The sequence below is a fragment of the Sinohyriopsis cumingii genome, unplaced genomic scaffold, assembly GCF_028554795.1.
Source record: "Sinohyriopsis cumingii isolate HCF-2022 unplaced genomic scaffold, ASM2855479v2 utg004127l, whole genome shotgun sequence".
Lineage (NCBI taxonomy): Eukaryota > Metazoa > Mollusca > Bivalvia > Unionida > Unionidae > Sinohyriopsis > Sinohyriopsis cumingii.
In genome coordinates this window covers 43,708-65,338 of record NW_028316678.1, presented here as the reverse complement: position 1 = coordinate 65,338, position 21,631 = coordinate 43,708, and the positions used below count along the sequence as shown (strand labels likewise).

Here is a 21,631-nt window from a genome sequence, read left to right as displayed (position 1 = left end):
TTTTCATGTCATTTCCAATGGAATACAAGCGCTTTGATTCAGGTGGATTTTTCATCGACAGTGGCCTTGATAGGAGTCAGAGAGGATGCTTACGACTGGCTACCATGGCCCGCGCATGAGCAGAGGGGTGAAAATTGGACTTGTTTTTTTTTTTTTTTTTTTTTTTTTTTTTTTTGGCCATTGGATTTAAATGTTTGAGGGCATTAGTTAATCAGTCGTTGGTCAAGTTAGGTGAGGTCTGCTATACAACAACAATCAGGTCGTGTTTAATCCGGACAAAATGTGCGAACCTGCAAACGCCGATTTGTTGAGTAAGGAAAATCGGGACTCCCAATTGCCTTGTATTGCGGCCTTTCTCTGATGTATTTTCTAATGTGCGTAGAAGGTCTACCTTACTTGATAGCACTGTCAAGTTACGTCTTTCTTCTTCTCTCTAACAACACCCGCTTGGGTCCATCGATCGTGAACTGTGATGACGTCATGACGCTAAACTACGTCTCAATGATTAAGCTGAACAGTTGGAAGAGGGCCAATTTCCGAAGCCGACGTTGCACTACAGTACTCACGTTTTACATTAGAGTAACATCAAAATGTCCTAGAAATGACATCCTCCGTAGGAGTACCATACCATGATGAGGGGAGCACTATTGGAACGATGATAGCAGTGTCATTGTTGAGAATATGGCCAGGACGATAGGAACTGGTGGGCCTAAATAATTATATCGGTTGGATGATCAGAAGATAATTTAGGACTTGTTCAAAAAATGTTATATATAAAACTTTGAAAATGATCGATACTTTATCGCTTCTCGGCCTTTTGGCTAAGATCAAAGTGTAGTATCTGTTCTTATCAGCTTAATATCTGATACGTCCCCCATTGGGGGACTTCGATATTAAACTGATTTTTGGAACTGGGTGAGATGTCAGGGGCTTGCTCCGCTCTCGCCACGGGTTGGCCCGGTATTGCAGTACCTCCGGGATTGGCCCACTCCCCATGGGGAGTAATGAAAACAACTAACAATAATAAATCCATCTACACCTAAGTTGCTATTTAAGATTCCAAACTTTCAGGCATTTACTTTTTGTAATTTGTAGGGGTTTATTATTATCATTATTAATCGTAATTTTAATAATAACAATAACAATAATAATATTATTATTATTATTATTATTATTATCATTATTATTATTATTATTGTGAAGGGACTCAGGACCAATTGACACCAGCTGAAGGCTAGATGATATCTTAATGTCTTGTAACCTAAACTCGTATGTGGAGGCCAATTTCTCATGGTCTGATCTTTCTCCATTTCAGATGCCACTAATTTAGAACGGAGGACTGACAATTCACTTGTGACTATGCTACACTCGACGATTTCTAGTTCAACAAATGAACACCGTAAGTACACGGACGACACTGTCCCTTCCTAACTCCGGCAATTTCTTCCAATGCATCGCTAGCTAGCTCATTCAGCTGTGTTCCTTGCAATATTCACTTAAAAGGGGCGATGTTTTCATGTCATTTCCAATGGAATACAAGCGCTTTGATTCAGGTGGATTTTTCATCGACAGTGGCCTTGATAGGAGTCAGAGAGGATGCTTACGACTGGCTACCATGGCCCGCGCATGAGCAGAGGGGTGAAAATTGGACTTGTTTTTTTGTTTTTTTTTTTTTTTTTTTTTTTTGGCCATTGGATTTAAATGTTTGAGGGCATTAGTTAATCAGTCGTTGGTCAAGTTAGGTGAGGTCTGCTATACAACAACAATCAGGTCGTGTTTAATCCGGACAAAATGTGCGAACCTGCAAACGCCGATTTGTTGAGTAAGGAAAATCGGGACTCCCAATTGCCTTGTATTGCGGCCTTTCTCTGATGTATTTTCTAATGTGCGTAGAAGGTCTACCTTACTTGATAGCACTGTCAAGTTACGTCTTTCTTCTTCTCTCTAACAACACCCGCTTGGGTCCATCGATCGTGAACTGTGATGACGTCATGACGCTAAACTACGTCTCAATGATTAAGCTGAACAGTTGGAAGAGGGCCAATTTCCGAAGCCGACGTTGCACTACAGTACTCACGTTTTACGTTAGAGTAACATCAAAATGTCCTAGAAATGACATCCTCCGTAGGAGTACCATACCATGATGAGGGGAGCACTATTGGAACGATGATAGCAGTGTCATTGTTGAGAATATGGCCAGGACGATAGGAACTGGTGGGCCTAAATAATTATATCGGTTGGATGATCAGAAGATAATTTAGGACTTGTTCAAAAAATGTTATATATAAAACTTTGAAAATGATCGATACTTTATCGCTTCTCGGCCTTTTGGCTAAGATCAAAGTGTAGTATCTGTTCTTATCAGCTTAATATCTGATACGTCCCCCATTGGGGGACTTCGATATTAAACTGATTTTTGGAACTGGGTGAGATGTCAGGGGCTTGCTCCGCTCTCGCCACGGGTTGGCCCGGTATTGCAGTACCTCCGGGATTGGCCCACTCCCCATGGGGAGTAATGAAAACAACTAACAATAATAAATCCATCTACACCTAAGTTGCTATTTAAGATTCCAAACTTTCAGGCATTTACTTTTTGTAATTTGTAGGGGTTTATTATTATCATTATTAATCGTAATTTTAATAATAACAATAACAATAATAATATTATTATTATTATTATTATTATTATCATTATTATTATTATTATTGTGAAGGGACTCAGGACCAATTGACACCAGCTGAAGGCTAGATGATATCTTAATGTCTTGTAACCTAAACTCGTATGTGGAGGCCAATTTCTCATGGTCTGATCTTTCTCCATTTCAGATGCCACTAATTTAGAACGGAGGACTGACAATTCACTTGTGACTATGCTACACTCGACGATTTCTAGTTCAACAAATGAACACCGTAAGTACACGGACGACACTGTCCCTTCCTAACTCCGGCAATTTCTTCCAATGCATCGCTAGCTAGCTCATTCAGCTGTGTTCCTTGCAATATTCACTTAAAAGGGGCGATGTTTTCATGTCATTTCCAATGGAATACAAGCGCTTTGATTCAGGTGGATTTTTCATCGACAGTGGCCTTGATAGGAGTCAGAGAGGATGCTTACGACTGGCTACCATGGCCCGCGCATGAGCAGAGGGGTGAAAATTGGACTTGTTTTTTTGTTTTTTTTTTTTTTTTTTTTTTTTTGGCCATTGGATTTAAATGTTTGAGGGCATTAGTTAATCAGTCGTTGGTCAAGTTAGGTGAGGTCTGCTATACAACAACAATCAGGTCGTGTTTAATCCGGACAAAATGTGCGAACCTGCAAACGCCGATTTGTTGAGTAAGGAAAATCGGGACTCCCAATTGCCTTGTATTGCGGCCTTTCTCTGATGTATTTTCTAATGTGCGTAGAAGGTCTACCTTACTTGATAGCACTGTCAAGTTACGTCTTTCTTCTTCTCTCTAACAACACCCGCTTGGGTCCATCGATCGTGAACTGTGATGACGTCATGACGCTAAACTACGTCTCAATGATTAAGCTGAACAGTTGGAAGAGGGCCAATTTCCGAAGCCGACGTTGCACTACAGTACTCACGTTTTACGTTAGAGTAACATCAAAATGTCCTAGAAATGACATCCTCCGTAGGAGTACCATACCATGATGAGGGGAGCACTATTGGAACGATGATAGCAGTGTCATTGTTGAGAATATGGCCAGGACGATAGGAACTGGTGGGCCTAAATAATTATATCGGTTGGATGATCAGAAGATAATTTAGGACTTGTTCAAAAAATGTTATATATAAAACTTTGAAAATGATCGATACTTTATCGCTTCTCGGCCTTTTGGCTAAGATCAAAGTGTAGTATCTGTTCTTATCAGCTTAATATCTGATACGTCCCCCATTGGGGGACTTCGATATTAAACTGATTTTTGGAACTGGGTGAGATGTCAGGGGCTTGCTCCGCTCTCGCCACGGGTTGGCCCGGTATTGCAGTACCTCCGGGATTGGCCCACTCCCCATGGGGAGTAATGAAAACAACTAACAATAATAAATCCATCTACACCTAAGTTGCTATTTAAGATTCCAAACTTTCAGGCATTTACTTTTTGTAATTTGTAGGGGTTTATTATTATCATTATTAATCGTAATTTTAATAATAACAATAATAATAATAATATTATTATTATTATTATTATTATTATCATTATTATTATTATTATTGTGAAGGGACTCAGGACCAATTGACACCAGCTGAAGGCTAGATGATATCTTAATGTCTTGTAACCTAAACTCGTATGTGGAGGCCAATTTCTCATGGTCTGATCTTTCTCCATTTCAGATGCCACTAATTTAGAACGGAGGACTGACAATTCACTTGTGACTATGCTACACTCGACGATTTCTAGTTCAACAAATGAACACCGTAAGTACACGGACGACACTGTCCCTTCCTAACTCCGGCAATTTCTTCCAATGCATCGCTAGCTAGCTCATTCAGCTGTGTTCCTTGCAATATTCACTTAAAAGGGGCGATGTTTTCATGTCATTTCCAATGGAATACAAGCGCTTTGATTCAGGTGGATTTTTCATCGACAGTGGCCTTGATAGGAGTCAGAGAGGATGCTTACGACTGGCTACCATGGCCCGCGCATGAGCAGATGGGTGAAAATTGGACTTGTTTTTTTTTTTTTTTTTTTTTTTTTTTTTTTGGCCATTGGATTTAAATGTTTGAGGGCATTAGTTAATCAGTCGTTGGTCAAGTTAGGTGAGGTCTGCTATACAACAACAATCAGGTCGTGTTTAATCCGGACAAAATGTGCGAACCTGCAAACGCCGATTTGTTGAGTAAGGAAAATCGGGACTCCCAATTGCCTTGTATTGCGGCCTTTCTCTGATGTATTTTCTAATGTGCGTAGAAGGTCTACCTTACTTGATAGCACTGTCAAGTTACGTCTTTCTTCTTCTCTCTAACAACACCCGCTTGGGTCCATCGATCGTGAACTGTGATGACGTCATGACGCTAAACTACGTCTCAATGATTAAGCTGAACAGTTGGAAGAGGGCCAATTTCCGAAGCCGACGTTGCACTACAGTACTCACGTTTTACATTAGAGTAACATCAAAATGTCCTAGAAATGACATCCTCCGTAGGAGTACCATACCATGATGAGGGGAGCACTATTGGAACGATGATAGCAGTGTCATTGTTGAGAATATGGCCAGGACGATAGGAACTGGTGGGCCTAAATAATTATATCGGTTGGATGATCAGAAGATAATTTAGGACTTGTTCAAAAAATGTTATATATAAAACTTTGAAAATGATCGATACTTTATCGCTTCTCGGCCTTTTGGCTAAGATCAAAGTGTAGTATCTGTTCTTATCAGCTTAATATCTGATACGTCCCCCATTGGGGGACTTCGATATTAAACTGATTTTTGGAACTGGGTGAGATGTCAGGGGCTTGCTCCGCTCTCGCCACGGGTTGGCCCGGTATTGCAGTACCTCCGGGATTGGCCCACTCCCCATGGGGAGTAATGAAAACAACTAACAATAATAAATCCATCTACACCTAAGTTGCTATTTAAGATTCCAAACTTTCAGGCATTTACTTTTTGTAATTTGTAGGGGTTTATTATTATCATTATTAATCGTAATTTTAATAATAACAATAACAATAATAATATTATTATTATTATTATTATTATTATCATTATTATTATTATTATTGTGAAGGGACTCAGGACCAATTGACACCAGCTGAAGGCTAGATGATATCTTAATGTCTTGTAACCTAAACTCGTATGTGGAGGCCAATTTCTCATGGTCTGATCTTTCTCCATTTCAGATGCCACTAATTTAGAACGGAGGACTGACAATTCACTTGTGACTATGCTACACTCGACGATTTCTAGTTCAACAAATGAACACCGTAAGTACACGGACGACACTGTCCCTTCCTAACTCCGGCAATTTCTTCCAATGCATCGCTAGCTAGCTCATTCAGCTGTGTTCCTTGCAATATTCACTTAAAAGGGGCGATGTTTTCATGTCATTTCCAATGGAATACAAGCGCTTTGATTCAGGTGGATTTTTCATCGACAGTGGCCTTGATAGGAGTCAGAGAGGATGCTTACGACTGGCTACCATGGCCCGCGCATGAGCAGATGGGTGAAAATTGGACTTGTTTTTTTTTTTTTTTTTTTTTTTTTTTTTTTGGCCATTGGATTTAAATGTTTGAGGGCATTAGTTAATCAGTCGTTGGTCAAGTTAGGTGAGGTCTGCTATACAACAACAATCAGGTCGTGTTTAATCCGGACAAAATGTGCGAACCTGCAAACGCCGATTTGTTGAGTAAGGAAAATCGGGACTCCCAATTGCCTTGTATTGCGGCCTTTCTCTGATGTATTTTCTAATGTGCGTAGAAGGTCTACCTTACTTGATAGCACTGTCAAGTTACGTCTTTCTTCTTCTCTCTAACAACACCCGCTTGGGTCCATCGATCGTGAACTGTGATGACGTCATGACGCTAAACTACGTCTCAATGATTAAGCTGAACAGTTGGAAGAGGGCCAATTTCCGAAGCCGACGTTGCACTACAGTACTCACGTTTTACATTAGAGTAACATCAAAATGTCCTAGAAATGACATCCTCCGTAGGAGTACCATACCATGATGAGGGGAGCACTATTGGAACGATGATAGCAGTGTCATTGTTGAGAATATGGCCAGGACGATAGGAACTGGTGGGCCTAAATAATTATATCGGTTGGATGATCAGAAGATAATTTAGGACTTGTTCAAAAAATGTTATATATAAAACTTTGAAAATGATCGATACTTTATCGCTTCTCGGCCTTTTGGCTAAGATCAAAGTGTAGTATCTGTTCTTATCAGCTTAATATCTGATACGTCCCCCATTGGGGGACTTCGATATTAAACTGATTTTTGGAACTGGGTGAGATGTCAGGGGCTTGCTCCGCTCTCGCCACGGGTTGGCCCGGTATTGCAGTACCTCCGGGATTGGCCCACTCCCCATGGGGAGTAATGAAAACAACTAACAATAATAAATCCATCTACACCTAAGTTGCTATTTAAGATTCCAAACTTTCAGGCATTTACTTTTTGTAATTTGTAGGGGTTTATTATTATCATTATTAATCGTAATTTTAATAATAACAATAACAATAATAATATTATTATTATTATTATTATTATTATCATTATTATTATTATTATTGTGAAGGGACTCAGGACCAATTGACACCAGCTGAAGGCTAGATGATATCTTAATGTCTTGTAACCTAAACTCGTATGTGGAGGCCAATTTCTCATGGTCTGATCTTTCTCCATTTCAGATGCCACTAATTTAGAACGGAGGACTGACAATTCACTTGTGACTATGCTACACTCGACGATTTCTAGTTCAACAAATGAACACCGTAAGTACACGGACGACACTGTCCCTTCCTAACTCCGGCAATTTCTTCCAATGCATCGCTAGCTAGCTCATTCAGCTGTGTTCCTTGCAATATTCACTTAAAAGGGGCGATGTTTTCATGTCATTTCCAATGGAATACAAGCGCTTTGATTCAGGTGGATTTTTCATCGACAGTGGCCTTGATAGGAGTCAGAGAGGATGCTTACGACTGGCTACCATGGCCCGCGCATGAGCAGATGGGTGAAAATTGGACTTGTTTTTTTGTTTTTTTTTTTTTTTTTTTTTTTTGGCCATTGGATTTAAATGTTTGAGGGCATTAGTTAATCAGTCGTTGGTCAAGTTAGGTGAGGTCTGCTATACAACAACAATCAGGTCGTGTTTAATCCGGACAAAATGTGCGAACCTGCAAACGCCGATTTGTTGAGTAAGGAAAATCGGGACTCCCAATTGCCTTGTATTGCGGCCTTTCTCTGATGTATTTTCTAATGTGCGTAGAAGGTCTACCTTACTTGATAGCACTGTCAAGTTACGTCTTTCTTCTTCTCTCTAACAACACCCGCTTGGGTCCATCGATCGTGAACTGTGATGACGTCATGACGCTAAACTACGTCTCAATGATTAAGCTGAACAGTTGGAAGAGGGCCAATTTCCGAAGCCGACGTTGCACTACAGTACTCACGTTTTACATTAGAGTAACATCAAAATGTCCTAGAAATGACATCCTCCGTAGGAGTACCATACCATGATGAGGGGAGCACTATTGGAACGATGATAGCAGTGTCATTGTTGAGAATATGGCCAGGACGATAGGAACTGGTGGGCCTAAATAATTATATCGGTTGGATGATCAGAAGATAATTTAGGACTTGTTCAAAAAATGTTATATATAAAACTTTGAAAATGATCGATACTTTATCGCTTCTCGGCCTTTTGGCTAAGATCAAAGTGTAGTATCTGTTCTTATCAGCTTAATATCTGATACGTCCCCCATTGGGGGACTTCGATATTAAACTGATTTTTGGAACTGGGTGAGATGTCAGGGGCTTGCTCCGCTCTCGCCACGGGTTGGCCCGGTATTGCAGTACCTCCGGGATTGGCCCACTCCCCATGGGGAGTAATGAAAACAACTAACAATAATAAATCCATCTACACCTAAGTTGCTATTTAAGATTCCAAACTTTCAGGCATTTACTTTTTGTAATTTGTAGGGGTTTATTATTATCATTATTAATCGTAATTTTAATAATAACAATAACAATAATAATATTATTATTATTATTATTATTATTATCATTATTATTATTATTATTGTGAAGGGACTCAGGACCAATTGACACCAGCTGAAGGCTAGATGATATCTTAATGTCTTGTAACCTAAACTCGTATGTGGAGGCCAATTTCTCATGGTCTGATCTTTCTCCATTTCAGATGCCACTAATTTAGAACGGAGGACTGACAATTCACTTGTGACTATGCTACACTCGACGATTTCTAGTTCAACAAATGAACACCGTAAGTACACGGACGACACTGTCCCTTCCTAACTCCGGCAATTTCTTCCAATGCATCGCTAGCTAGCTCATTCAGCTGTGTTCCTTGCAATATTCACTTAAAAGGGGCGATGTTTTCATGTCATTTCCAATGGAATACAAGCGCTTTGATTCAGGTGGATTTTTCATCGACAGTGGCCTTGATAGGAGTCAGAGAGGATGCTTACGACTGGCTACCATGGCCCGCGCATGAGCAGATGGGTGAAAATTGGACTTGTTTTTTTTTTTTTTTTTTTTTTTTTTTTTTTGGCCATTGGATTTAAATGTTTGAGGGCATTAGTTAATCAGTCGTTGGTCAAGTTAGGTGAGGTCTGCTATACAACAACAATCAGGTCGTGTTTAATCCGGACAAAATGTGCGAACCTGCAAACGCCGATTTGTTGAGTAAGGAAAATCGGGACTCCCAATTGCCTTGTATTGCGGCCTTTCTCTGATGTATTTTCTAATGTGCGTAGAAGGTCTACCTTACTTGATAGCACTGTCAAGTTACGTCTTTCTTCTTCTCTCTAACAACACCCGCTTGGGTCCATCGATCGTGAACTGTGATGACGTCATGACGCTAAACTACGTCTCAATGATTAAGCTGAACAGTTGGAAGAGGGCCAATTTCCGAAGCCGACGTTGCACTACAGTACTCACGTTTTACATTAGAGTAACATCAAAATGTCCTAGAAATGACATCCTCCGTAGGAGTACCATACCATGATGAGGGGAGCACTATTGGAACGATGATAGCAGTGTCATTGTTGAGAATATGGCCAGGACGATAGGAACTGGTGGGCCTAAATAATTATATCGGTTGGATGATCAGAAGATAATTTAGGACTTGTTCAAAAAATGTTATATATAAAACTTTGAAAATGATCGATACTTTATCGCTTCTCGGCCTTTTGGCTAAGATCAAAGTGTAGTATCTGTTCTTATCAGCTTAATATCTGATACGTCCCCCATTGGGGGACTTCGATATTAAACTGATTTTTGGAACTGGGTGAGATGTCAGGGGCTTGCTCCGCTCTCGCCACGGGTTGGCCCGGTATTGCAGTACCTCCGGGATTGGCCCACTCCCCATGGGGAGTAATGAAAACAACTAACAATAATAAATCCATCTACACCTAAGTTGCTATTTAAGATTCCAAACTTTCAGGCATTTACTTTTTGTAATTTGTAGGGGTTTATTATTATCATTATTAATCGTAATTTTAATAATAACAATAACAATAATAATATTATTATTATTATTATTATTATTATCATTATTATTATTATTATTGTGAAGGGACTCAGGACCAATTGACACCAGCTGAAGGCTAGATGATATCTTAATGTCTTGTAACCTAAACTCGTATGTGGAGGCCAATTTCTCATGGTCTGATCTTTCTCCATTTCAGATGCCACTAATTTAGAACGGAGGACTGACAATTCACTTGTGACTATGCTACACTCGACGATTTCTAGTTCAACAAATGAACACCGTAAGTACACGGACGACACTGTCCCTTCCTAACTCCGGCAATTTCTTCCAATGCATCGCTAGCTAGCTCATTCAGCTGTGTTCCTTGCAATATTCACTTAAAAGGGGCGATGTTTTCATGTCATTTCCAATGGAATACAAGCGCTTTGATTCAGGTGGATTTTTCATCGACAGTGGCCTTGATAGGAGTCAGAGAGGATGCTTACGACTGGCTACCATGGCCCGCGCATGAGCAGAGGGGTGAAAATTGGACTTGTTTTTTTGTTTTTTTTTTTTTTTTTTTTTTTTGGCCATTGGATTTAAATGTTTGAGGGCATTAGTTAATCAGTCGTTGGTCAAGTTAGGTGAGGTCTGCTATACAACAACAATCAGGTCGTGTTTAATCCGGACAAAATGTGCGAACCTGCAAACGCCGATTTGTTGAGTAAGGAAAATCGGGACTCCCAATTGCCTTGTATTGCGGCCTTTCTCTGATGTATTTTCTAATGTGCGTAGAAGGTCTACCTTACTTGATAGCACTGTCAAGTTACGTCTTTCTTCTTCTCTCTAACAACACCCGCTTGGGTCCATCGATCGTGAACTGTGATGACGTCATGACGCTAAACTACGTCTCAATGATTAAGCTGAACAGTTGGAAGAGGGCCAATTTCCGAAGCCGACGTTGCACTACAGTACTCACGTTTTACATTAGAGTAACATCAAAATGTCCTAGAAATGACATCCTCCGTAGGAGTACCATACCATGATGAGGGGAGCACTATTGGAACGATGATAGCAGTGTCATTGTTGAGAATATGGCCAGGACGATAGGAACTGGTGGGCCTAAATAATTATATCGGTTGGATGATCAGAAGATAATTTAGGACTTGTTCAAAAAATGTTATATATAAAACTTTGAAAATGATCGATACTTTATCGCTTCTCGGCCTTTTGGCTAAGATCAAAGTGTAGTATCTGTTCTTATCAGCTTAATATCTGATACGTCCCCCATTGGGGGACTTCGATATTAAACTGATTTTTGGAACTGGGTGAGATGTCAGGGGCTTGCTCCGCTCTCGCCACGGGTTGGCCCGGTATTGCAGTACCTCCGGGATTGGCCCACTCCCCATGGGGAGTAATGAAAACAACTAACAATAATAAATCCATCTACACCTAAGTTGCTATTTAAGATTCCAAACTTTCAGGCATTTACTTTTTGTAATTTGTAGGGGTTTATTATTATCATTATTAATCGTAATTTTAATAATAACAATAACAATAATAATATTATTATTATTATTATTATTATTATCATTATTATTATTATTATTGTGAAGGGACTCAGGACCAATTGACACCAGCTGAAGGCTAGATGATATCTTAATGTCTTGTAACCTAAACTCGTATGTGGAGGCCAATTTCTCATGGTCTGATCTTTCTCCATTTCAGATGCCACTAATTTAGAACGGAGGACTGACAATTCACTTGTGACTATGCTACACTCGACGATTTCTAGTTCAACAAATGAACACCGTAAGTACACGGACGACACTGTCCCTTCCTAACTCCGGCAATTTCTTCCAATGCATCGCTAGCTAGCTCATTCAGCTGTGTTCCTTGCAATATTCACTTAAAAGGGGCGATGTTTTCATGTCATTTCCAATGGAATACAAGCGCTTTGATTCAGGTGGATTTTTCATCGACAGTGGCCTTGATAGGAGTCAGAGAGGATGCTTACGACTGGCTACCATGGCCCGCGCATGAGCAGAGGGGTGAAAATTGGACTTGTTTTTTTGTTTTTTTTTTTTTTTTTTTTTTTTGGCCATTGGATTTAAATGTTTGAGGGCATTAGTTAATCAGTCGTTGGTCAAGTTAGGTGAGGTCTGCTATACAACAACAATCAGGTCGTGTTTAATCCGGACAAAATGTGCGAACCTGCAAACGCCGATTTGTTGAGTAAGGAAAATCGGGACTCCCAATTGCCTTGTATTGCGGCCTTTCTCTGATGTATTTTCTAATGTGCGTAGAAGGTCTACCTTACTTGATAGCACTGTCAAGTTACGTCTTTCTTCTTCTCTCTAACAACACCCGCTTGGGTCCATCGATCGTGAACTGTGATGACGTCATGACGCTAAACTACGTCTCAATGATTAAGCTGAACAGTTGGAAGAGGGCCAATTTCCGAAGCCGACGTTGCACTACAGTACTCACGTTTTACATTAGAGTAACATCAAAATGTCCTAGAAATGACATCCTCCGTAGGAGTACCATACCATGATGAGGGGAGCACTATTGGAACGATGATAGCAGTGTCATTGTTGAGAATATGGCCAGGACGATAGGAACTGGTGGGCCTAAATAATTATATCGGTTGGATGATCAGAAGATAATTTAGGACTTGTTCAAAAAATGTTATATATAAAACTTTGAAAATGATCGATACTTTATCGCTTCTCGGCCTTTTGGCTAAGATCAAAGTGTAGTATCTGTTCTTATCAGCTTAATATCTGATACGTCCCCCATTGGGGGACTTCGATATTAAACTGATTTTTGGAACTGGGTGAGATGTCAGGGGCTTGCTCCGCTCTCGCCACGGGTTGGCCCGGTATTGCAGTACCTCCGGGATTGGCCCACTCCCCATGGGGAGTAATGAAAACAACTAACAATAATAAATCCATCTACACCTAAGTTGCTATTTAAGATTCCAAACTTTCAGGCATTTACTTTTTGTAATTTGTAGGGGTTTATTATTATCATTATTAATCGTAATTTTAATAATAACAATAACAATAATAATATTATTATTATTATTATTATTATTATCATTATTATTATTATTATTGTGAAGGGACTCAGGACCAATTGACACCAGCTGAAGGCTAGATGATATCTTAATGTCTTGTAACCTAAACTCGTATGTGGAGGCCAATTTCTCATGGTCTGATCTTTCTCCATTTCAGATGCCACTAATTTAGAACGGAGGACTGACAATTCACTTGTGACTATGCTACACTCGACGATTTCTAGTTCAACAAATGAACACCGTAAGTACACGGACGACACTGTCCCTTCCTAACTCCGGCAATTTCTTCCAATGCATCGCTAGCTAGCTCATTCAGCTGTGTTCCTTGCAATATTCACTTAAAAGGGGCGATGTTTTCATGTCATTTCCAATGGAATACAAGCGCTTTGATTCAGGTGGATTTTTCATCGACAGTGGCCTTGATAGGAGTCAGAGAGGATGCTTACGACTGGCTACCATGGCCCGCGCATGAGCAGAGGGGTGAAAATTGGACTTGTTTTTTTGTTTTTTTTTTTTTTTTTTTTTTTTGGCCATTGGATTTAAATGTTTGAGGGCATTAGTTAATCAGTCGTTGGTCAAGTTAGGTGAGGTCTGCTATACAACAACAATCAGGTCGTGTTTAATCCGGACAAAATGTGCGAACCTGCAAACGCCGATTTGTTGAGTAAGGAAAATCGGGACTCCCAATTGCCTTGTATTGCGGCCTTTCTCTGATGTATTTTCTAATGTGCGTAGAAGGTCTACCTTACTTGATAGCACTGTCAAGTTACGTCTTTCTTCTTCTCTCTAACAACACCCGCTTGGGTCCATCGATCGTGAACTGTGATGACGTCATGACGCTAAACTACGTCTCAATGATTAAGCTGAACAGTTGGAAGAGGGCCAATTTCCGAAGCCGACGTTGCACTACAGTACTCACGTTTTACGTTAGAGTAACATCAAAATGTCCTAGAAATGACATCCTCCGTAGGAGTACCATACCATGATGAGGGGAGCACTATTGGAACGATGATAGCAGTGTCATTGTTGAGAATATGGCCAGGACGATAGGAACTGGTGGGCCTAAATAATTATATCGGTTGGATGATCAGAAGATAATTTAGGACTTGTTCAAAAAATGTTATATATAAAACTTTGAAAATGATCGATACTTTATCGCTTCTCGGCCTTTTGGCTAAGATCAAAGTGTAGTATCTGTTCTTATCAGCTTAATATCTGATACGTCCCCCATTGGGGGACTTCGATATTAAACTGATTTTTGGAACTGGGTGAGATGTCAGGGGCTTGCTCCGCTCTCGCCACGGGTTGGCCCGGTATTGCAGTACCTCCGGGATTGGCCCACTCCCCATGGGGAGTAATGAAAACAACTAACAATAATAAATCCATCTACACCTAAGTTGCTATTTAAGATTCCAAACTTTCAGGCATTTACTTTTTGTAATTTGTAGGGGTTTATTATTATCATTATTAATCGTAATTTTAATAATAACAATAATAATAATAATATTATTATTATTATTATTATTATTATCATTATTATTATTATTATTGTGAAGGGACTCAGGACCAATTGACACCAGCTGAAGGCTAGATGATATCTTAATGTCTTGTAACCTAAACTCGTATGTGGAGGCCAATTTCTCATGGTCTGATCTTTCTCCATTTCAGATGCCACTAATTTAGAACGGAGGACTGACAATTCACTTGTGACTATGCTACACTCGACGATTTCTAGTTCAACAAATGAACACCGTAAGTACACGGACGACACTGTCCCTTCCTAACTCCGGCAATTTCTTCCAATGCATCGCTAGCTAGCTCATTCAGCTGTGTTCCTTGCAATATTCACTTAAAAGGGGCGATGTTTTCATGTCATTTCCAATGGAATACAAGCGCTTTGATTCAGGTGGATTTTTCATCGACAGTGGCCTTGATAGGAGTCAGAGAGGATGCTTACGACTGGCTACCATGGCCCGCGCATGAGCAGAGGGGTGAAAATTGGACTTGTTTTTTTTTTTTTTTTTTTTTTTTTTTTTTTGGCCATTGGATTTAAATGTTTGAGGGCATTAGTTAATCAGTCGTTGGTCAAGTTAGGTGAGGTCTGCTATACAACAACAATCAGGTCGTGTTTAATCCGGACAAAATGTGCGAACCTGCAAACGCCGATTTGTTGAGTAAGGAAAATCGGGACTCCCAATTGCCTTGTATTGCGGCCTTTCTCTGATGTATTTTCTAATGTGCGTAGAAGGTCTACCTTACTTGATAGCACTGTCAAGTTACGTCTTTCTTCTTCTCTCTAACAACACCCGCTTGGGTCCATCGATCGTGAACTGTGATGACGTCATGACGCTAAACTACGTCTCAATGATTAAGCTGAACAGTTGGAAGAGGGCCAATTTCCGAAGCCGACGTTGCACTACAGTACTCACGTTTTACATTAGAGTAACATCAAAATGTCCTAGAAATGACATCCTCCGTAGGAGTACCATACCATGATGAGGGGAGCACTATTGGAACGATGATAGCAGTGTCGTTGTTGAGAATATGGCCAGGACGATAGGAACTGGTGGGCCTAAATAATTATATCGGTTGGATGATCAGAAGATAATTTAGGACTTGTTCAAAAAATGTTATATATAAAACTTTGAAAATGATCGATACTTTATCGCTTCTCGGCCTTTTGGCTAAGATCAAAGTGTAGTATCTGTTCTTATCAGCTTAATATCTGATACGTCCCCCATTGGGGGACTTCGATATTAAACTGATTTTTGGAACTGGGTGAGATGTCAGGGGCTTGCTCCGCTCTCGCCACGGGTTGGCCCGGTATTGCAGTACCTCCGGGATTGGCCCACTCCCCATGGGGAGTAATGAAAACAACTAACAATAATAAATCCATCTACACCTAAGTTGCTATTTAAGATTCCAAACTTTCAGGCATTTACTTTTTGTAATTTGTAGGGGTTTATTATTATCATTATTAATCGTAATTTTAATAATAACAATAACAATAATAATATTATTATTATTATTATTATTATTATCATTATTATTATTATTATTGTGAAGGGACTCAGGACCAATTGACACCAGCTGAAGGCTAGATGATATCTTAATGTCTTGTAACCTAAACTCGTATGTGGAGGCCAATTTCTCATGGTCTGATCTTTCTCCATTTCAGATGCCACTAATTTAGAACGGAGGACTGACAATTCACTTGTGACTATGCTACACTCGACGATTTCTAGTTCAACAAATGAACACCGTAAGTACACGGACGACACTGTCCCTTCCTAACTCCGGCAATTTCTTCCAATGCATCGCTAGCTAGCTCATTCAGCTGTGTTCCTTGCAATATTCACTTAAAAGGGGCGATGTTTTCATGTCATTTCCAATGGAATACAAGCGCTTTGATTCAGGTGGATTTTTCATCGACAGTGGCCTTGATAGGAGTCAGAGAGGATGCTTACGACTGGCTACCATGGCCCGCGCATGAGCAGATGGGTGAAAATTGGACTTGTTTTTTTTTTTTTTTTTTTTTTTTTTTTTTTGGCCATTGGATTTAAATGTTTGAGGGCATTAGTTAATCAGTCGTTGGTCAAGTTAGGTGAGGTCTGCTATACAACAACAATCAGGTCGTGTTTAATCCGGACAAAATGTGCGAACCTGCAAACGCCGATTTGTTGAGTAAGGAAAATCGGGACTCCCAATTGCCTTGTATTGCGGCCTTTCTCTGATGTATTTTCTAATGTGCGTAGAAGGTCTACCTTACTTGATAGCACTGTCAAGTTACGTCTTTCTTCTTCTCTCTAACAACACCCGCTTGGGTCCATCGATCGTGAACTGTGATGACGTCATGACGCTAAACTACGTCTCAATGATTAAGCTGAACAGTTGGAAGAGGGCCAATTTCCGAAGCCGACGTTGCACTACAGTACTCACGTTTTACATTAGAGTAACATCAAAATGTCCTAGAAATGACATCCTCCGTAGGAGTACCATACCATGATGAGGGGAGCACTATTGGAACGATGATAGCAGTGTCGTTGTTGAGAATATGGCCAGGACGATAGGAACTGGTGGGCCTAAATAATTATATCGGTTGGATGATCAGAAGATAATTTAGGACTTGTTCAAAAAATGTTATATATAAAACTTTGAAAATGATCGATACTTTATCGCTTCTCGGCCTTTTGGCTAAGATCAAAGTGTAGTATCTGTTCTTATCAGCTTAATATCTGATACGTCCCCCATTGGGGGACTTCGATATTAAACTGATTTTTGGAACTGGGTGAGATGTCAGGGGCTTGCTCCGCTCTCGCCACGGGTTGGCCCGGTATTGCAGTACCTCCGGGATTGGCCCACTCCCCATGGGGAGTAATGAAAACAACTAACAATAATAAATCCATCTACACCTAAGTTGCTATTTAAGATTCCAAACTTTCAGGCATTTACTTTTTGTAATTTGTAGGGGTTTATTATTATCATTATTAATCGTAATTTTAATAATAACAATAACAATAATAATATTATTATTATTATTATTATTATTATCATTATTATTATTATTATTGTGAAGGGACTCAGGACCAATTGACACCAGCTGAAGGCTAGATGATATCTTAATGTCTTGTAACCTAAACTCGTATGTGGAGGCCAATTTCTCATGGTCTGATCTTTCTCCATTTCAGATGCCACTAATTTAGAACGGAGGACTGACAATTCACTTGTGACTATGCTACACTCGACGATTTCTAGTTCAACAAATGAACACCGTAAGTACACGGACGACACTGTCCCTTCCTAACTCCGGCAATTTCTTCCAATGCATCGCTAGCTAGCTCATTCAGCTGTGTTCCTTGCAATATTCACTTAAAAGGGGCGATGTTTTCATGTCATTTCCAATGGAATACAAGCGCTTTGATTCAGGTGGATTTTTCATCGACAGTGGCCTTGATAGGAGTCAGAGAGGATGCTTACGACTGGCTACCATGGCCCGCGCATGAGCAGATGGGTGAAAATTGGACTTGTTTTTTTTTTTTTTTTTTTTTTTTTTTTTTTGGCCATTGGATTTAAATGTTTGAGGGCATTAGTTAATCAGTCGTTGGTCAAGTTAGGTGAGGTCTGCTATACAACAACAATCAGGTCGTGTTTAATCCGGACAAAATGTGCGAACCTGCAAACGCCGATTTGTTGAGTAAGGAAAATCGGGACTCCCAATTGCCTTGTATTGCGGCCTTTCTCTGATGTATTTTCTAATGTGCGTAGAAGGTCTACCTTACTTGATAGCACTGTCAAGTTACGTCTTTCTTCTTCTCTCTAACAACACCCGCTTGGGTCCATCGATCGTGAACTGTGATGACGTCATGACGCTAAACTACGTCTCAATGATTAAGCTGAACAGTTGGAAGAGGGCCAATTTCCGAAGCCGACGTTGCACTACAGTACTCACGTTTTACATTAGAGTAACATCAAAATGTCCTAGAAATGACATCCTCCGTAGGAGTACCATACCATGATGAGGGGAGCACTATTGGAACGATGATAGCAGTGTCGTTGTTGAGAATATGGCCAGGACGATAGGAACTGGTGGGCCTAAATAATTATATCGGTTGGATGATCAGAAGATAATTTAGGACTTGTTCAAAAAATGTTATATATAAAACTTTGAAAATGATCGATACTTTATCGCTTCTCGGCCTTTTGGCTAAGATCAAAGTGTAGTATCTGTTCTTATCAGCTTAATATCTGATACGTCCCCCATTGGGGGACTTCGATATTAAACTGATTTTTGGAACTGGGTGAGATGTCAGGGGCTTGCTCCGCTCTCGCCACGGGTTGGCCCGGTATTGCAGTACCTCCGGGATTGGCCCACTCCCCATGGGGAGTAATGAAAACAACTAACAATAATAAATCCATCTACACCTAAGTTGCTATTTAAGATTCCAAACTTTCAGGCATTTACTTTTTGTAATTTGTAGGGGTTTATTATTATCATTATTAATCGTAATTTTAATAATAACAATAACAATAATAATATTATTATTATTATTATTATTATTATCATTATTATTATTATTATTGTGAAGGGACTCAGGACCAATTGACACCAGCTGAAGGCTAGATGATATCTTAATGTCTTGTAACCTAAACTCGTATGTGGAGGCCAATTTCTCATGGTCTGATCTTTCTCCATTTCAGATGCCACTAATTTAGAACGGAGGACTGACAATTCACTTGTGACTATGCTACACTCGACGATTTCTAGTTCAACAAATGAACACCGTAAGTACACGGACGACACTGTCCCTTCCTAACTCCGGCAATTTCTTCCAATGCATCGCTAGCTAGCTCATTCAGCTGTGTTCCTTGCAATATTCACTTAAAAGGGGCGATGTTTTCATGTCATTTCCAATGGAATACAAGCGCTTTGATTCAGGTGGATTTTTCATCGACAGTGGCCTTGATAGGAGTCAGAGAGGATGCTTACGACTGGCTACCATGGCCCGCGCATGAGCAGATGGGTGAAAATTGGACTTGTTTTTTTTTTTTTTTTTTTTTTTTTTTTTTTGGCCATTGGATTTAAATGTTTGAGGGCATTAGTTAATCAGTCGTTGGTCAAGTTAGGTGAGGTCTGCTATACAACAACAATCAGGTCGTGTTTAATCCGGACAAAATGTGCGAACCTGCAAACGCCGATTTGTTGAGTAAGGAAAATCGGGACTCCCAATTGCCTTGTATTGCGGCCTTTCTCTGATGTATTTTCTAATGTGCGTAGAAGGTCTACCTTACTTGATAGCACTGTCAAGTTACGTCTTTCTTCTTCTCTCTAACAACACCCGCTTGGGTCCATCGATCGTGAACTGTGATGACGTCATGACGCTAAACTACGTCTCAATGATTAAGCTGAACAGTTGGAAGAGGGCCAATTTCCGAAGCCGACGTTGCACTACAGTACTCACGTTTTACATTAGAGTAACATCAAAATGTCCTAGAAATGACATCCTCCGTAGGAGTACCATACCATGATGAGGGGAGCACTATTGGAACGATGATAGCAGTGTCGTTGTTGAGAATATGGCCAGGACGATAGGAACTGGTGGGCCTAAATAATTATATCGGTTGGATGATCAGAAGATAATTTAGGACTTGTTCAAAAAATGTTATATATAAAACTTTGAAAATGATCGATACTTTATCGCTTCTCGGCCTTTTGGCTAAGATCAAAGTGTAGTATCTGTTCTTATCAGCGATCTACCACGACTGTGTGTTATTCTTTTGGATTTTAATTGTGCATTATCCTTTTGGATTTCGAAATGTATCGCCATTTGGAAGTAAACCTGGAAAAATACATCGAGCCAGACATCTTCTTTCGAACCGTTAGGGTCGACGGCCGACTTCAAAGAGAAGACGCCATGAAGAAGCTTGAAGCAGCTGGTATCAATCACAACGACATCAAAGGAATGTATAGAGAGGGGGAGAATGCTCCATGGTGCATAGTTCTCACCAGCAAGGAAAAAGCTAGAAATTGTAAAGGCGACGGTATCCGGTATATCGCACGCCAAATTGTCGAGTTACGTATCCACTGGCTGCCATTATATATATCTGACAATATAATCCATGACGTTTTGAAAGAATTTGGAACAATTTTAGATATAGAGAGAGAAAACACCTTACTCGCCAAGGAATGTCTAGTGGAGAATGGAACCCGATTGGTGAAATTGGAAACCACAGAAATCGACATCAAACATATACCGCACATCATTTCACTAGGCACCATAGGCATGCTTATTACCATGAAGGGCCGTCCCCCCCTATGCCTGAAATGCCGACAATGTGGCCACTTGAGAAAAGATTGTCCCCAAAAGGGACCATCGTACGCTACTGCAGCCTCCTTAAACACCAATAAACCGCAAGCATCCAAAACCACAACACCCGCTGCAACAGGTAACACACCGACACCAGCACCTCCATCGACAACATCGACAACACCTGCTACCACCAGTACATCAACTTCAACACCCCCTACCATTCCTACCCCTTCAGTAGCGCCTCCATCGACAACACCACCTGAAGAAATGGAGACTCCAATTGAAGAAAACCCACCTACATCAACTAATGACAAACGAGAACTGTTTGACCTCGAAGAATATAAGTGGACGGTCGTAACGAATAAAAAAGCGAGAACACAATCAAACCAGAGTGAAGAGAGTGAAATGTTTTCCTAACACCCCCATTGAACACACCGTCAACGCTTAACCGACCTAGGACTGTACAAGGACTTTGAATGCGCCCCCATGGATCAGTACAAGACCAAGACTGCCTTATGGACTATGATTTTGAACTGTGGACTCTCATATTCAGGCTACGGCCTGTTAACCTTTCACTCA

General features: G+C 40.2%; 13 non-coding genes and 1 pseudogene across 13 annotated transcripts; all 14 read left to right on the top strand.

The window, feature by feature from the left end:
* The first annotated feature begins 801 nt into the window (after positions 1-801).
* Positions 802-994, top strand: LOC149769293 (U2 spliceosomal RNA). Its single transcript, XR_016419292.1, has one exon. It is a non-coding gene; the product is annotated as a U2 spliceosomal RNA (small nuclear RNA).
* A 1,318-nt stretch (positions 995-2,312) lies between these two features.
* LOC149769292 (U2 spliceosomal RNA) lies at positions 2,313-2,505 on the top strand. Its single transcript, XR_016419291.1, has one exon. It is a non-coding gene; the product is annotated as a U2 spliceosomal RNA (small nuclear RNA).
* Positions 2,506-3,824: 1,319 nt separating this feature from the next.
* On the top strand, positions 3,825-4,017 carry LOC149769291 (U2 spliceosomal RNA). The gene has a single exon (XR_016419290.1). It is a non-coding gene; the product is annotated as a U2 spliceosomal RNA (small nuclear RNA).
* A 1,317-nt stretch (positions 4,018-5,334) lies between these two features.
* LOC149769290 (U2 spliceosomal RNA) lies at positions 5,335-5,527 on the top strand. Its single transcript, XR_016419289.1, has one exon. It is a non-coding gene; the product is annotated as a U2 spliceosomal RNA (small nuclear RNA).
* Positions 5,528-6,844: 1,317 nt separating this feature from the next.
* On the top strand, positions 6,845-7,037 carry LOC149769289 (U2 spliceosomal RNA). The gene has a single exon (XR_016419288.1). It is a non-coding gene; the product is annotated as a U2 spliceosomal RNA (small nuclear RNA).
* A 1,318-nt stretch (positions 7,038-8,355) lies between these two features.
* Positions 8,356-8,548, top strand: LOC149769288 (U2 spliceosomal RNA). Its single transcript, XR_016419287.1, has one exon. It is a non-coding gene; the product is annotated as a U2 spliceosomal RNA (small nuclear RNA).
* A 1,317-nt stretch (positions 8,549-9,865) lies between these two features.
* On the top strand, positions 9,866-10,058 carry LOC149769287 (U2 spliceosomal RNA). Its single transcript, XR_016419286.1, has one exon. It is a non-coding gene; the product is annotated as a U2 spliceosomal RNA (small nuclear RNA).
* A 1,318-nt stretch (positions 10,059-11,376) lies between these two features.
* Positions 11,377-11,569, top strand: LOC149769286 (U2 spliceosomal RNA). The gene has a single exon (XR_016419284.1). It is a non-coding gene; the product is annotated as a U2 spliceosomal RNA (small nuclear RNA).
* Positions 11,570-12,887: 1,318 nt separating this feature from the next.
* Positions 12,888-13,080, top strand: LOC149769285 (U2 spliceosomal RNA). Its single transcript, XR_016419283.1, has one exon. It is a non-coding gene; the product is annotated as a U2 spliceosomal RNA (small nuclear RNA).
* Positions 13,081-14,398: 1,318 nt separating this feature from the next.
* LOC149769284 (U2 spliceosomal RNA) lies at positions 14,399-14,591 on the top strand. The gene has a single exon (XR_016419282.1). It is a non-coding gene; the product is annotated as a U2 spliceosomal RNA (small nuclear RNA).
* A 1,317-nt stretch (positions 14,592-15,908) lies between these two features.
* On the top strand, positions 15,909-16,101 carry LOC149769283 (U2 spliceosomal RNA). The gene has a single exon (XR_016419281.1). It is a non-coding gene; the product is annotated as a U2 spliceosomal RNA (small nuclear RNA).
* A 1,317-nt stretch (positions 16,102-17,418) lies between these two features.
* Positions 17,419-17,611, top strand: LOC149769282 (U2 spliceosomal RNA). The gene has a single exon (XR_016419280.1). It is a non-coding gene; the product is annotated as a U2 spliceosomal RNA (small nuclear RNA).
* Positions 17,612-18,928: 1,317 nt separating this feature from the next.
* LOC149769281 (U2 spliceosomal RNA) lies at positions 18,929-19,121 on the top strand. The gene has a single exon (XR_016419279.1). It is a non-coding gene; the product is annotated as a U2 spliceosomal RNA (small nuclear RNA).
* A 1,317-nt stretch (positions 19,122-20,438) lies between these two features.
* Positions 20,439-20,546, top strand: LOC149769280 (U2 spliceosomal RNA; annotated as a pseudogene).
* Positions 20,547-21,631: the final 1,085 nt, after the last annotated feature.